General features: G+C 39.0%; 1 pseudogene; it reads right to left on the bottom strand.

The window, feature by feature from the left end:
• Positions 1–9,364: 9,364 nt before the first annotated feature.
• LOC150065000 (dimethyladenosine transferase 1, mitochondrial pseudogene) lies at positions 9,365–10,701 on the bottom strand (annotated as a pseudogene).
• Positions 10,702–12,532: the final 1,831 nt, after the last annotated feature.

Here is a 12,532-nt window from a genome sequence, read left to right on the forward strand (position 1 = left end):
AATAAAACCATTAGGGAAAAAAATGAGTAGAAGTTTGTTAATTGTACAAATGATGAAAAACCTTTATTTTTAGGGAATGCTCAAACTGTTGACTCTTTCAGCATGATACATTCATAGGGATCATTTACACAGGAATTTATGACAGAAAGAAATCACTGCAATCTCCCTGCCACCTATTTCAATGCACACTTCCAGATGCTTACAGACTCCCAAGAAAGAGAGATATGAAGCAGATCCAAACACAAGACTGACATGGGATGGGAGGGTAGCCTCTATAAGTACAGATGCAATATTAAAATTTAAGCACAACATCTAACCATATTTTTCTAGCTTTCAAGAAAATGGGTGAGAATTTCTACTTCCAATCTTTCTTATTTCATTTATTTCACTATATTACAAACACTGGAAGAAGTATAGATTCAGATAGAGGCATAGCTAGACACGTAGATAGATGGATGACAGAAAGATAGAAAGGTGGATGATAGATAGAAATACAGATGGATAAGTAGATATCTACATAGATAGATGATAGTTAAATGGACAGACACTTACTCTCTTGATTTACAGAAAGGCTAAAGAAAAGAAAAAGGCTAGAGTTTTCTATGGTCACAATTCTTCCTGTATAAATGTGTTTTAAAATAATTCCGTTAAATGATATAAGTTTGGCCTGGAGCAGCCATTTCTGTCACAGTGCAACAGATTAAAGGATAAAGGGGCTAGAGGTGGCTGACTATCTGGAAAAGGGAGACCATTAATTATCTGCAATGCTCACAATGAGGAAAGTTTAGAGTTCTTTATTTTCATTTTTTGTCAGATTGCCCTTAAAGATGCTTTTAAAAGCACTAGTTTGCATTTGAGGACAGTTAACTTCTTATTTTTTTCCCCAAAAGGTCTATTGAAGTGATCTTTGCTTCTCAAAACAGCAGAAGTAGGTTTTCAAGAAAGTTCTCCCATATTATTAACTCTGGAACTTTCAGAAGGATTTTGTATCAATAAACACTAAACACAAATGGTAAGTGGAGCAATTAGCTAACAGAAGTAATAAAGCCAATATTTTTACCACAGTTAACTAGATGTTTTCAAGAGAAGAATGTATTTTGCTTCACATGATCAGATGACTACAGATGTCCTGTATTTATCTAGGGAATACAGAATTAGACTTAATTAGAAATTCACATAGTATGACAGATTGGTTGATTTAAATCATTGCAGTACAATCATTGTCCTTGGAAGATTTCTTTGGTGAATTTTTAATCACATTCAGCAATTCTTTTTCCACTGAATTTTGTTTTGGTGGTGGGAATATTTTAAATACCCTTGTGTGCATTTTCTCCTTCTGTCTTCTTGGTATGTCTTTCCAATAAATTGTGAGGGTTAATGTTTTTAGGCAAAAAAGTGATTAGGAAATCTGGTGGTGGAAGGCTTTTGGTAAAAGAACTGTATCAAAAGCCTGGAGTGGATGAAGAGGGAACAGAGTTAAACTGTATCAACTACAATGAGTGGTGAGTAGCAGACTATCCAGAGAAGAAAACGAAGATGGGTCACCAATTTGTTTCTGGGATTTCCTAAGATATTTGAATTCTATTATTTTATCTGAGAACAATGGGGAGCCATTGGAAGGTTATAAACATGAGAGACACAAATCAGATGACAAGTGACCAAAATCACAACATGCAGGAAAAGTCATGGAGAAGAATAGCTGAAGGGCATGATCAGGCTGGATAGAGAGAGAGAGAGAGAGAGAGAGAGAGAGAGAGAGAGAGAGAGAGAGAGAGAGAGAGAGAGAGAGAGAGAGAGAGAGAGAGAGAGAGAGAGAGAGGGAGAGAGAGGCATCTCACTTCAGACCAGTTGGGACATAAGTCATCAAGATCCTACATCATTCAGTCAGTAAGCAGAACACAATGGCCCTGCTCTTGTCATCTCAGCTCTGCAGCATACACCAGTAGAACCATCACAGTTGGAGACCAACCAGAGTATAAAGCAGAGGACAGTATCTACATAAATAGCTACTAATGCAAGAAAGGGATGTTGCACAAGTGGTAGAGTGCCCTAAAAGGCTCTAATTCAAGACCTAGTACTTCCTCTTATCAAAAGATAGATAGAAGGAAAGAACAAAAGCAAGCAATCAAGCAAGCAAGCTGGACATGAAGGAAGACAGGAAGAAAGAAAAATCTTTCAAAAATATGATTTCTAAACATCTTTTTAATGGCCATCAAAGGTTCCTAGGTTAATAATGAGTACACTGGTTGACATCAGAAGTCCTAAACCAGGGCAAGGGGCACCAACTAGGAGGAAGGGAGAGATGGTGACCACTATTATAACCCACAGGTATGTGAAAGCCAGGGTTAGTGTCCCACTTCTAGTCACAAACTTATTTGGATATTTATATATTTTCTTATATGATGGAGAAATAAAAGTAAGAGTAGAGTCAAGAGTAAATTAGCATTTCCCAAATTGATCTGAGCACCATGGGTACTATATTAGCGTTCAGAGCAACTAGCACAAAGTAAGAGGCAGTTTGGCAAAGCCATACTCTGAATCCTTGAAGAGAAAAATAACACACACACACAACTGGGAATTGGTATGAGACCCCTCTACTGCCATTCTCTGGAGCCCTTCCTGCCAATCACCATCACCGTGTGTTCTCTGTTTCTTGCAGGTGACCCCAAGCATCATGTGTCCATAAATACAATGTTCTCACTGCTGCTTTATCATATTGCAGATTTCTTCCCACTTCTTTCTGGTTCTTGAAGTATGTAAATGACCCTCAAGTGATCATTTCATTGCCTTTCCCACTGTGAGAGAGTGAGATGGAGTTCTGAGATTCCCACTCTTGAATATTACCTCTTTGGTACGGGACCGAGATCAAACTCAGCCCTGAAATCTAGTTATCAAAAAGGTAGACTGTTTGTGGGGCTGATCAAAGCCTCTTGTGCAAGGGGAAAAAGGAAGTCAGTCATCTGCTTTACGTGCATGTGGCTCTTGAGGGGAGGGTTTCTGAAAGCCTGACAAAATCTATGAGTGCAACGGATATAATTTACATGGTCTCGAATCAAGCCAGGCGTATTATATATTCTCTTTGTTTTCACTCTGGATTTATGAGAGGCAAGAGTTATTTTCCCCTTGTCCAAATATCTTAAATCATTCAAAGGCAGCATTAGACTTTTAACAGAAAAATGCAAATTTAACTGGGACACTTACAATGACCTAAATGCATGTGGATTACCTTTTTTTTCCTGTTATTTTCTGCTCTTAAATAAAGAAAATAAAATAAATGTCAGCACTAAGAAAAATGAAAGTAGGTCAGGCTACAGAATAGTTAGATCAAAAGCAGTAAGAGTCAGACACTCCTTTCCCAAGTGGGAAGTGAGAAATCAACATATAAATGAAAACCATTTGAAGAGTTTTAGTAGTTTCTCTATTAGCCATGGCAATTAGGGAGATGGCACTAAATTATTCTGGTGACTGCATCTTGTAGCTGCGAAACACAGAAAGGCTGCGTTTTTTGGTGGCAGTGGCTTAGACCTGTATAAGCCAGGTTGGGCAAAAAGTTCAGGCGATATTTATTTATTGGTATAGTTATGTTTGCTTGTTATCCCTGACACACCAGAAGGCATAAATGGGGTAACAGAAGTGCAATCTTGTATGGGTAAATACTGATACCCTCTCTTGAATATAATCAAAACAAAAAGGGCTTGAGATGTTACTGAAGTAGTAGAGCTCCAGCAAGCACAAAGTCCCAAATTCAAGTCCTAGGACCCCCAAGAGGAAAATAAATGTTGAAAGGCTAGAGATACTCCTGAAAGAGATAAGTACAGAATGGGACTTTTATTCGTATTTTAATGGTTTTTAGGTCTCATATCTGGACTGGAACTCAATATCTGCCATATTAGCTCATTGGCTAGCAATCTACCAACTGAGCGATGCCTCTATCCCAGAGACATATTCTTTAGAGAATGACAGGATGGAGTCTTCCTGTTAGAATTATGGGGTGAAGATCTTATATCTTTTTCACTCTATGTGTATATGGGAATTGAATAGGCCTAAAGTTATGTTGATTCTTCATTTGATCATAATTGAAAGTCCAACATTAATATCTTCATATGATACACTGAAATTCTAACATCATGGGAAAATATGGTTGGGATCCCATGAATAAATGTGATGGATATTCTCCTTCCTATGAATGGTTATTATATTACTGAAATTATTCATTTAATATGCCATTAAATGGTATTATATTAACACACTCATCCTTGCTTTATGTAGCTTAATAGTCACTGCTGCTTATACAGGCCTGAATAAGAAAAAAGCACAGATTAAAAAAATGGGAACCTGATAATATCTAATAATGAAAAGTTGTTAAACAATGTTCCTTGTGCGTGTGTGTGTGTGTGTGTGTGTGTGTGTTTGTGTGTGTGTGTGTGTGTGTGTGTGTGTGTATGCGGGTCCTGGGACTTGAACTTAGGTCTTGGTACTGTCCATGAATTTTTTTTAATAATTGTTATTGTGATTAATAGAAGGGGATTACATTATATTCACCAGATAGAAGGAGCATAATTTCACAAACATTGATACCCTTTCTCATGACATGGTCCCCATTTCACTCCTACCCTCCCCCCAGTTATCTTGATTTCCCCCCTTCCCTATCCAATTTCAAATAACCAATTAAGCACATATGAAATAGATCAGATAACAAGGTGAAAAATTGTAACAATATGAGATAACCAAGGGATAGCAAAAGAGATGAGCGATAACATAGTACATTAAGGACAACAGTCACTCATTATATGGCTTTTGTTTCCTTATCCTGGAGCTCCTTACATTTAGTGTCGTACTATTTGGCCTAATGTCTCTAGATTTTGTTCTATTGTAAATCTCTGCTAGGAGAGCCCAAGTTTCTATGGATTATGACAAATGAGGGAGACTGTTGGGCCTATATACTTTGAGTCTGGCTTTCTTCACTTTATATGATTTTTTTCTGTCTTTCCATTTCCTTACAAATGGGATGATGTCATTCTTTCTGACAGCAGCAGAGTATTCCATTGTGTATAAATACCACATCTTGTTGATGCACTCATCAAAGAATTAACTCCAAATGGATCAAAGACCTGGAAGTAAAAGCCGACACACTGAAAACTTTACAAGAAGGAATAGGAGATACACTAGGCCTCCTTGGCACAGGTCGAAACAAGGACCAAGAAACACAACAAATCAGAGAAAGGCTGGATAAGTGGAACTGCATTAAGCAAGCAGAGCTTCTGTAGGGCAAAGGACATAGCTAGTAAATTAATTAGGAAGCCTACAATATGGGAGAAAATCTTCACTAACCATACAATGGACAAAGGCCTCATATCTAAAATATATCAACAGCTCAAAAAATTGAATCACTCCAAAACTAATCTCCAAAGTAACAACCATCCCATTAAAAGATGGGCCAAAGACTTAAAGTCTTCTCTGAAGAAGAAACAAAAATGGCCTATAGACACATGAAGAAATGCTTGACCTTTCTGTCCATAAAAGAAATGCAAATCAAAACAACCCTGAGATTCCACCTCACTCCAGTTAGAATGGCCAGGATCAGGAAAGCTAATAACAACAGATGCTGGAGGGGATGTGGCCAGGAGGGATCACTACTACACTGTTGGTAGGAGTGCAAACTCCTTCAACCACTATGGAAAGCAGTATGGCAGTGCCTTAAAAGACTAAACATAGAGCTCCTCTATGACCCAGCAATTCCACTACTTGGCATTTACCCAATCATCCAGAAACAAGGCCATACTAAATCCACTAGCACAGTGATGTTCATTGCAGCACTATTTACCATAGCAAAGGTATGGAACCTGTCCATGAACTTTTGTGCTCTTCCCTTCACTCCCTCCTTCCCTCTTCCTTCCTTCCTTCCTTCCTTCCTTCCTTCCTTCCTTCCTTCCTTCCTCCCTTCCTTCTTTCCTTTCTTCTTTCCCCTCTCCTTCTTTCTTTTTGTATATGAGACCAGGATTATAATTTGCTATCTGATACTTGGTTTTTCTCATTGGCTGATGCTCTACCACTTGAGCTACACCCCACTTCCCCCCCCCCAGCTCTGAGAGTTGGAGCTTTCAAATAGCAAGAAATGAAAATTAGGCTTCCCTAAGCAATATGGCTGAAAAGACATTGGCATAAGTAGAAAAGTGAATTTGAGTTTCTGGCAAACAAATCACCTTTTGCTTTGCATATGATCACTATGTATCTGATTCTCCAGAAAAGCATGACATTAATCACCATGTATCCTTAACTCCCCTTTCCTTTTCCAAGACTTGCTAGAGCCCAGTGGACCTAGATATTCAGATAAATGACACTTGAAGAAACAGTGACTCTTCACATATACAGCGGACACAAAACAAGCTAATATTATTTAGAAGATGATTTAATTTTATACAGACACACACACACACACACACACACACATACACACACACACACGTGCGCGCAAACACATTCCCCCCACAGGATCCTTGCAGTGCTGATCATGCACTGAAACAAAGCAAGCTAATGATATCAGTGCTCATATCACCTAACCTATACAACCCTCTCCACCCAACAATGAAACATAGAGTGGAATGCTGAGAGGAAGTCAGTAGTTCCAGATATACTGAGACAATGCAGGACTTTCTGAGGAGAGCTGTTGCACCCTATTTTTCTCATGGACCTTTGCTGTTAGTAATATCTCAAGAAATCCTGTGTCTCACAAATCAACAGGATGATTTCTTAAGATTCTTAGCTATCTGTCTCACAAAGTCTTGGGATATGGATACTACACTGTGCTTCTCTCTGAAATGCAAAACTGGAAATAGATTCTTCTGTGTTAATTAGTAATCTTAGTTAATTTAGGCTATATCCTGAATTTTCATTAAGAATTCTTTGACAATTGTAATGCGCAACATATGTAAATATTTCTTCTAGTGTTACAAGGTTATCAGAACATCAATATGAAATTTCCATCCTGATAATGTAATACAACAGAATCTATAGATAATAAATTAGAACAGAACAATGGCTAAAAAAAGAATTCTCTGAAAAAAACCAAATGATTTAGAGTAAAACATACAATATTAAAAAAGAGAGAACTATGACCATGACCTATTTTGATGCTAAAAAGTTACAATAATTTACATGGTATGAACTAAAGAATAGACAAGTAGATCCGTGGAATATTATAAAAAGGTTAGAAACAGGACACATGCATATAATCAACTGATCTCCAGCAAAAGAGTAAATTCAACACACTGCAGGAATTATAGTCTATTTTTAGAAAAGGAGGTAACAAACAACTGGACATCCAAAGGCAAACAGAGAGAAGGAGGGAAGGAGAGAAGGAAGGAAAAGAGAAAGCAAAGAAGAAAGGAAGAGAAGGTGGGTAGAAAAGAAGAAAGGAAAGAAGGATGGAATTAATGAAGGAAGAAAAACTGAAAGAAGAAACAAAAGAGAGAAGAGAAAGAAAACTACTTACAGACATTAAAGCTTATGTAACCTGATTGTAACATTTAAAACTATAAAACATCTGGAAGATATTCAAGAGACAATATAGGAGAAAATCTAGGTTCTTGTGGCAATGTGTTTTTACATACAACACCAAAAGTACAATATATTTTAAAAAATTAGTGAACTGAACTTGATAAAAAAACAACAACAACCAAAAAAACCCCCACAAAACTTCTGGTTTTTAAAATGCACTACTGGAGCACTGGCCATGGTAGCTCACGCCTGTAATCCTAGCTACTCAGGAGGCTGAGATCTGAGGATCATGGTTCAAAGCCAGCCTGGGCACTAAAAAGTCCATGAGACTTGTCTCCAATTAATCACCAGAAAACCAGAAGTGTCTCTATGGCTCAAGGGATAGGGCAGTAGCTTTGAGCTGAAGAGCTCAGGGACAACACCCAGGCCCAGACTTCAAGCCCCATGACCGACAAAAAAAAATGCACTACTGTAAGAAGACCAAAAAAATAAAATCAAACAAAAATACTTTTAACGAGGTTATATCTAAAGTATACAGAGAATTCTTAAATTCCAGTATAAGAAAAAAAATACAGTTAAGATTGATTTAAGGGGGCCGGGAGTTTGGCCTAGTGGTTAAAGTGCTTGCCTAGCATGCATGAAGACCCAGGTTCGATTCCTCGGTACCACATACATAGATAAAAGCCAGAAGTGGTGCTGAGGCTCAAGTGGTAGAGCTCTAGCCTTGAGAAAGTCCAAGGACAGTGCTCAGGCCCTGAGCTCAAGCCCAGGACTGGCAAAAAAAAAAAAAAAGATTGATTTAAGAAAAAATAAAAAGGATCTGAACACTTTGCCAAATAAACATAAGGGAGGATGTCTGGACTGGAAGTATGACTCACATAGTAAAATGCCACCTATAAACTAGTGGAGACCACTAGTCCCAGTAAGAAATTAAAAAAAAAGAAAAAAGAAAACCAACTAAGTACAAAGTAAGATTTGGAAACCTAACAATCAAGCCCTAGTTCTGACAAGGAAATAAGCACATAAGAAAGGATATTTAACATCATTATAATATCCTTAGGGAATTGCACATCAAATACCAAAGAAATATCACTGCATACAAATTAGAATGACTAAAATTACAAACATTGACCATATCAAATGCTGATAAAGATGTGGAGCCAGAGGAACTTCCATGCATTATTGGTGGGAATGCAAAAAGCCAAAGCCTCTGTGGAAGCTAGTCTGGCAGTTTCTTACAACATAAAATACAGGCTAACTACAAATTTTATTGATCATGCCACTTGGCATTTACCCAAATTAATGGAAAAATTAGTGTCCACAAAGAAACTGGAGCTGAAAATGTTCCTAGCAAATAACTCTTTCTTCCTTCCTTCTTTCCTTCCTCCCTTCCTTCCTCCATTTTTCTTTGTTTCTCCTTCCTTCCTTCTTTCCTTCCTTCCTTCCTTCCTTCCTTCCTTCCTTCCTTCCTTCCTTCCTTCCTTCCTTCCTTCTTCTTTGTTTCTCCTTCCTTCCTTCCTTTTTCTTTATCTCTCCCTCCTTCCATCCCTCCTTTTTTCCTCTTCCTTCCTTCCTCTCTCTCCCCACCCCCCCTCCACTTTCAGATTTTGGTGATAGTTGAAGACAAAATTGTTAGGTCTGCCTGGAAAAAAATGACTTCTTCCCTTGGTTCTCTCTCCCTGCATCCTGGAAATCCCCGCCCAGCACCTGTAACCCTGGCAACTGGCATTGCCTGAGGGCAGTGGGAGGTCTCCCAGTCTGAGGTATTTCCCCATCCTCTGAGATCACATCCACTTCTGCTGTGGCTACACCCCTCCCCCTATATAATCTCTCACTTCCCAATGCCATAAGCTCTTTTGCTAAACTGTAAATTACTTAGCTTATATACCTTATGAGCAGGTATCAAAATGATTTAGAATCCTCAAAATAAAACTTGCATTATAATTATTATAAGTTATGTGGCAAAGATAAGGTTGGGAAAATTGTGATTATGTGCTTTTAAAGGGATCACCTTTTCCAATCCTCTGGGCATTTTCATGGAGCTGTTAAGATTTTGCTTTATTTAAAGCATATTTAAGTTATTTCAATGTTTAGGAGCACAATGTGCAGGTATCTCATTGTAAGTTGTAACAGATGCTGTTTATACTAAACATGTCATACCTATGCAGCATATATATTAAAAGAAAGCTTGTACTGTACCCTACTTGCTATCTATTTTCTCTATCAAGCTGTATAGTAAAAGGAATGTGAGTTATCTGGTCACTGGCATTTATTGTCATTCTGTAAAGACAGACAAATCCATTTGTACAATGCTCCACACTGTGGAAATCGACGTGTCTGGATGCAAACCTCCTAAGGAAACAGCTAGCATCCGAAACTCTCCTCCTCCTCCTCTTTCTCTGCAATTTTTTTGTTTTGCTTAAGTTCTTCTCTAAAATTATAAGCAAAGAGCTGAGGGTCTTCATCACACATTTTTCTGTATATGTCATACAGGCTGAGAGCTGGGTGGCCCGAAGAGCAGGGTCTATGTCTGCCAGCTGTAACAGCCTTCCAGTGTTTTCTAGGCGCTGAGCTTCAGGGAACAACGTTCCGAGCCTTCAATAGCAGTGTTTCCTCCGGAACTGAAACGCATTCTGAACAACCTTCTCCACCAGCTTGAAGGGCTGCTGTATTCTGGGCTGGATCAAGGGTGTGAAGTGCACCACTCCCATATCTACCTCTGGTTTGGGGACAAAGGCTTGACCTGGAATGGTAAAGAGGTGTTGGACGCTGCAGAGGGACTGGGCCATAATGGAAAGGTGACTGCGCTGTTTGCTTCCTGTAGTGGCTACAAGTCTCTCAGCCACTTCCTTTTGGAAAGTCAAAGTCATCTGAGTTCTGCCATGAGCAAAAGGCCCATTTTTAAGGGAAATACTTTCAAGCCACTTGATAATTAGTGGAGTTGAAACCCTAAAAGGCAGATTTCCAATGATATGCACCTTTAGAGGATCATCCTCCCAGTGTCTTTTTACACTTTCTGGAAAAGCTTTTTCTACCTTAAACGTCAGCACATCTCCATGCACAATTCTGAGCTTTCCAGGCGCTGCATCAGAAAGCATCTGCAATCCAGGAATGAACCGGGTGTCCTTTTCTACCACGAGAAGTTCAGCAATATCAGCATTGAGAACGGATCTTGTGATTCCCCCTGACCCACTTCATACACGTGAGCATTTGTCAAATTGCCAGCTTTCCTGACAATTTTATCTCCAGGCTGGTGTTCTACCACTTGAGCCACAGTTCTACTTCCAACTTTTTGGTGGTTAATTGGAGATAAAAGTCTAGTGCCCGGGCTGGATTTAAACCTTAAATCTTAGCCTCCTGAGTAGCTAGATTACAGCGATGAGCCACCAGTGGCTGGCTGAGTATTTCTTTCTTTTCTTTGGCCAGTCCTGGGGCTTCAACTCAGGGCCTGAGCACTGTGTTTGGGCTTTCTCAAGGCTAGCACTCTACCACTTGAGCCACAGCACCACTTCTGGCTTTTTTGTGTATGTGGTACTGAGGAATCGAACCCAAGGGCTTTGTGCATGCTAGACGAGCACTCTACCACTCGGCTCCCGGCTGAATATTATTAATCTTAAATACCTAACAAAGTCCTAACTTTCCACCGCGGCACAGAGCCCACGAGGCCGGCTGGCTGCGCTCAGTGCCGACCGCGCGGGCAGAGCTCGGCCCACAGACTTTTTGGTTAGCGATTGCTTTGAAGCTCAATCCCCAGATCTCAGTCTCATAAGTTGCTAGAATTACAGGCATGAGCCACTGGCACCTCGCTATTCCAGCAACTTCATGATTCTCAGAGCATGAAAACATGTATGTCCATCAAGAGATGAACGCATACATAAATCTTAGTTTGAAAAGGAAATTAGGTATCAAGTATCAGGAGATACAGAGGAAATGTAAATACATATTGCTAAAAAGAAGCCAGCTTGAATTGGCCATATACAGTATAATTCCAACCATAAAAAGATTAGTATTAGTTGGGTATTGGTAGCTCATAGTTATAATCTCAGTTGATGAGTATGGTTCAATGCCAGTCTGACAGGAAAGTTTGTGATTCTTATCTCACATTAACTATCTAAAAAGCCACTACTGGAGCTATGGCTCAAGTAGTAGAGCAAAAAGCTTAGCACTCAAGTTCAGACCCTAGGACTCTCTCTCTCTCTCTCTCTCTCTCTCTCTCTCTCTCTCTCTCTCTCTCTCTCTCTCTCTCTCTCTCTCTCTCTCTCTCATATACACAAACATACACACACACATCACACATACAAATAACGATGCTAGTAACATTTTCAGGGCAGATTTCTGTGAATACTAGTTTTCACACACAAAAGATCAGTATTTAATTAAAGACTTCAGTCAAGAATTATGTGTCAATAATGATTGATCCATTGTAGCAAGTATTCCACACTAATAATAGGGAAACTATAGGTAGGGAGAGGTTATATCCAAACTTTACACCCTCTTCCACTGAATTTTCCTGGAAACCTAAAACAAAGTCTAAAATAATTAATTCTAACAAATCACCAGGTTTCCAAGGTGGAAATCTAACATACAGCACCCTCAATAAAAGTTCATGATGATTCTTCCTGACAAGCTCATTTCCTTCCATTTCCATTCTTTCCTGACATCATGCTAGTTGGATAATTCTTCATCTCTGAGACACTGGTAAGTGACATCCTGTGTCTTTAAAGTGAGAAGACACTCACTATGTCAGCATCAATGAAAAGAAAAATGTTAGCCAAAGCATGTAGTTCATTAACAAGTTCTGCAGCATTTATGTTTACAGGTTGAGAGGTGAGGCGTGTGAGGACATGTGCTACTCAAAGCTCCTTTATTTTGTACTTGAAATCTTTCCACACTTTCCTGTGGAGGGAAGAAAGCTTCTTCTTTCCTTGATTTTCTCTGTCATAGTTTGCCAATATTAAGGGGTAATAAGATAATTTTCTGGGAATTTACCCAGGTTTTGTATGGGCCAGTATTCTCATATTCTGTACATTCTGTC

This window comes from Megascapheus bottae, chromosome 3, assembly GCF_031878675.1.
Source record: "Megascapheus bottae isolate mThoBot1 chromosome 3, mThoBot2.hap1, whole genome shotgun sequence".
In the NCBI taxonomy this organism is placed as follows: domain Eukaryota; kingdom Metazoa; phylum Chordata; class Mammalia; order Rodentia; family Geomyidae; genus Megascapheus; species Megascapheus bottae.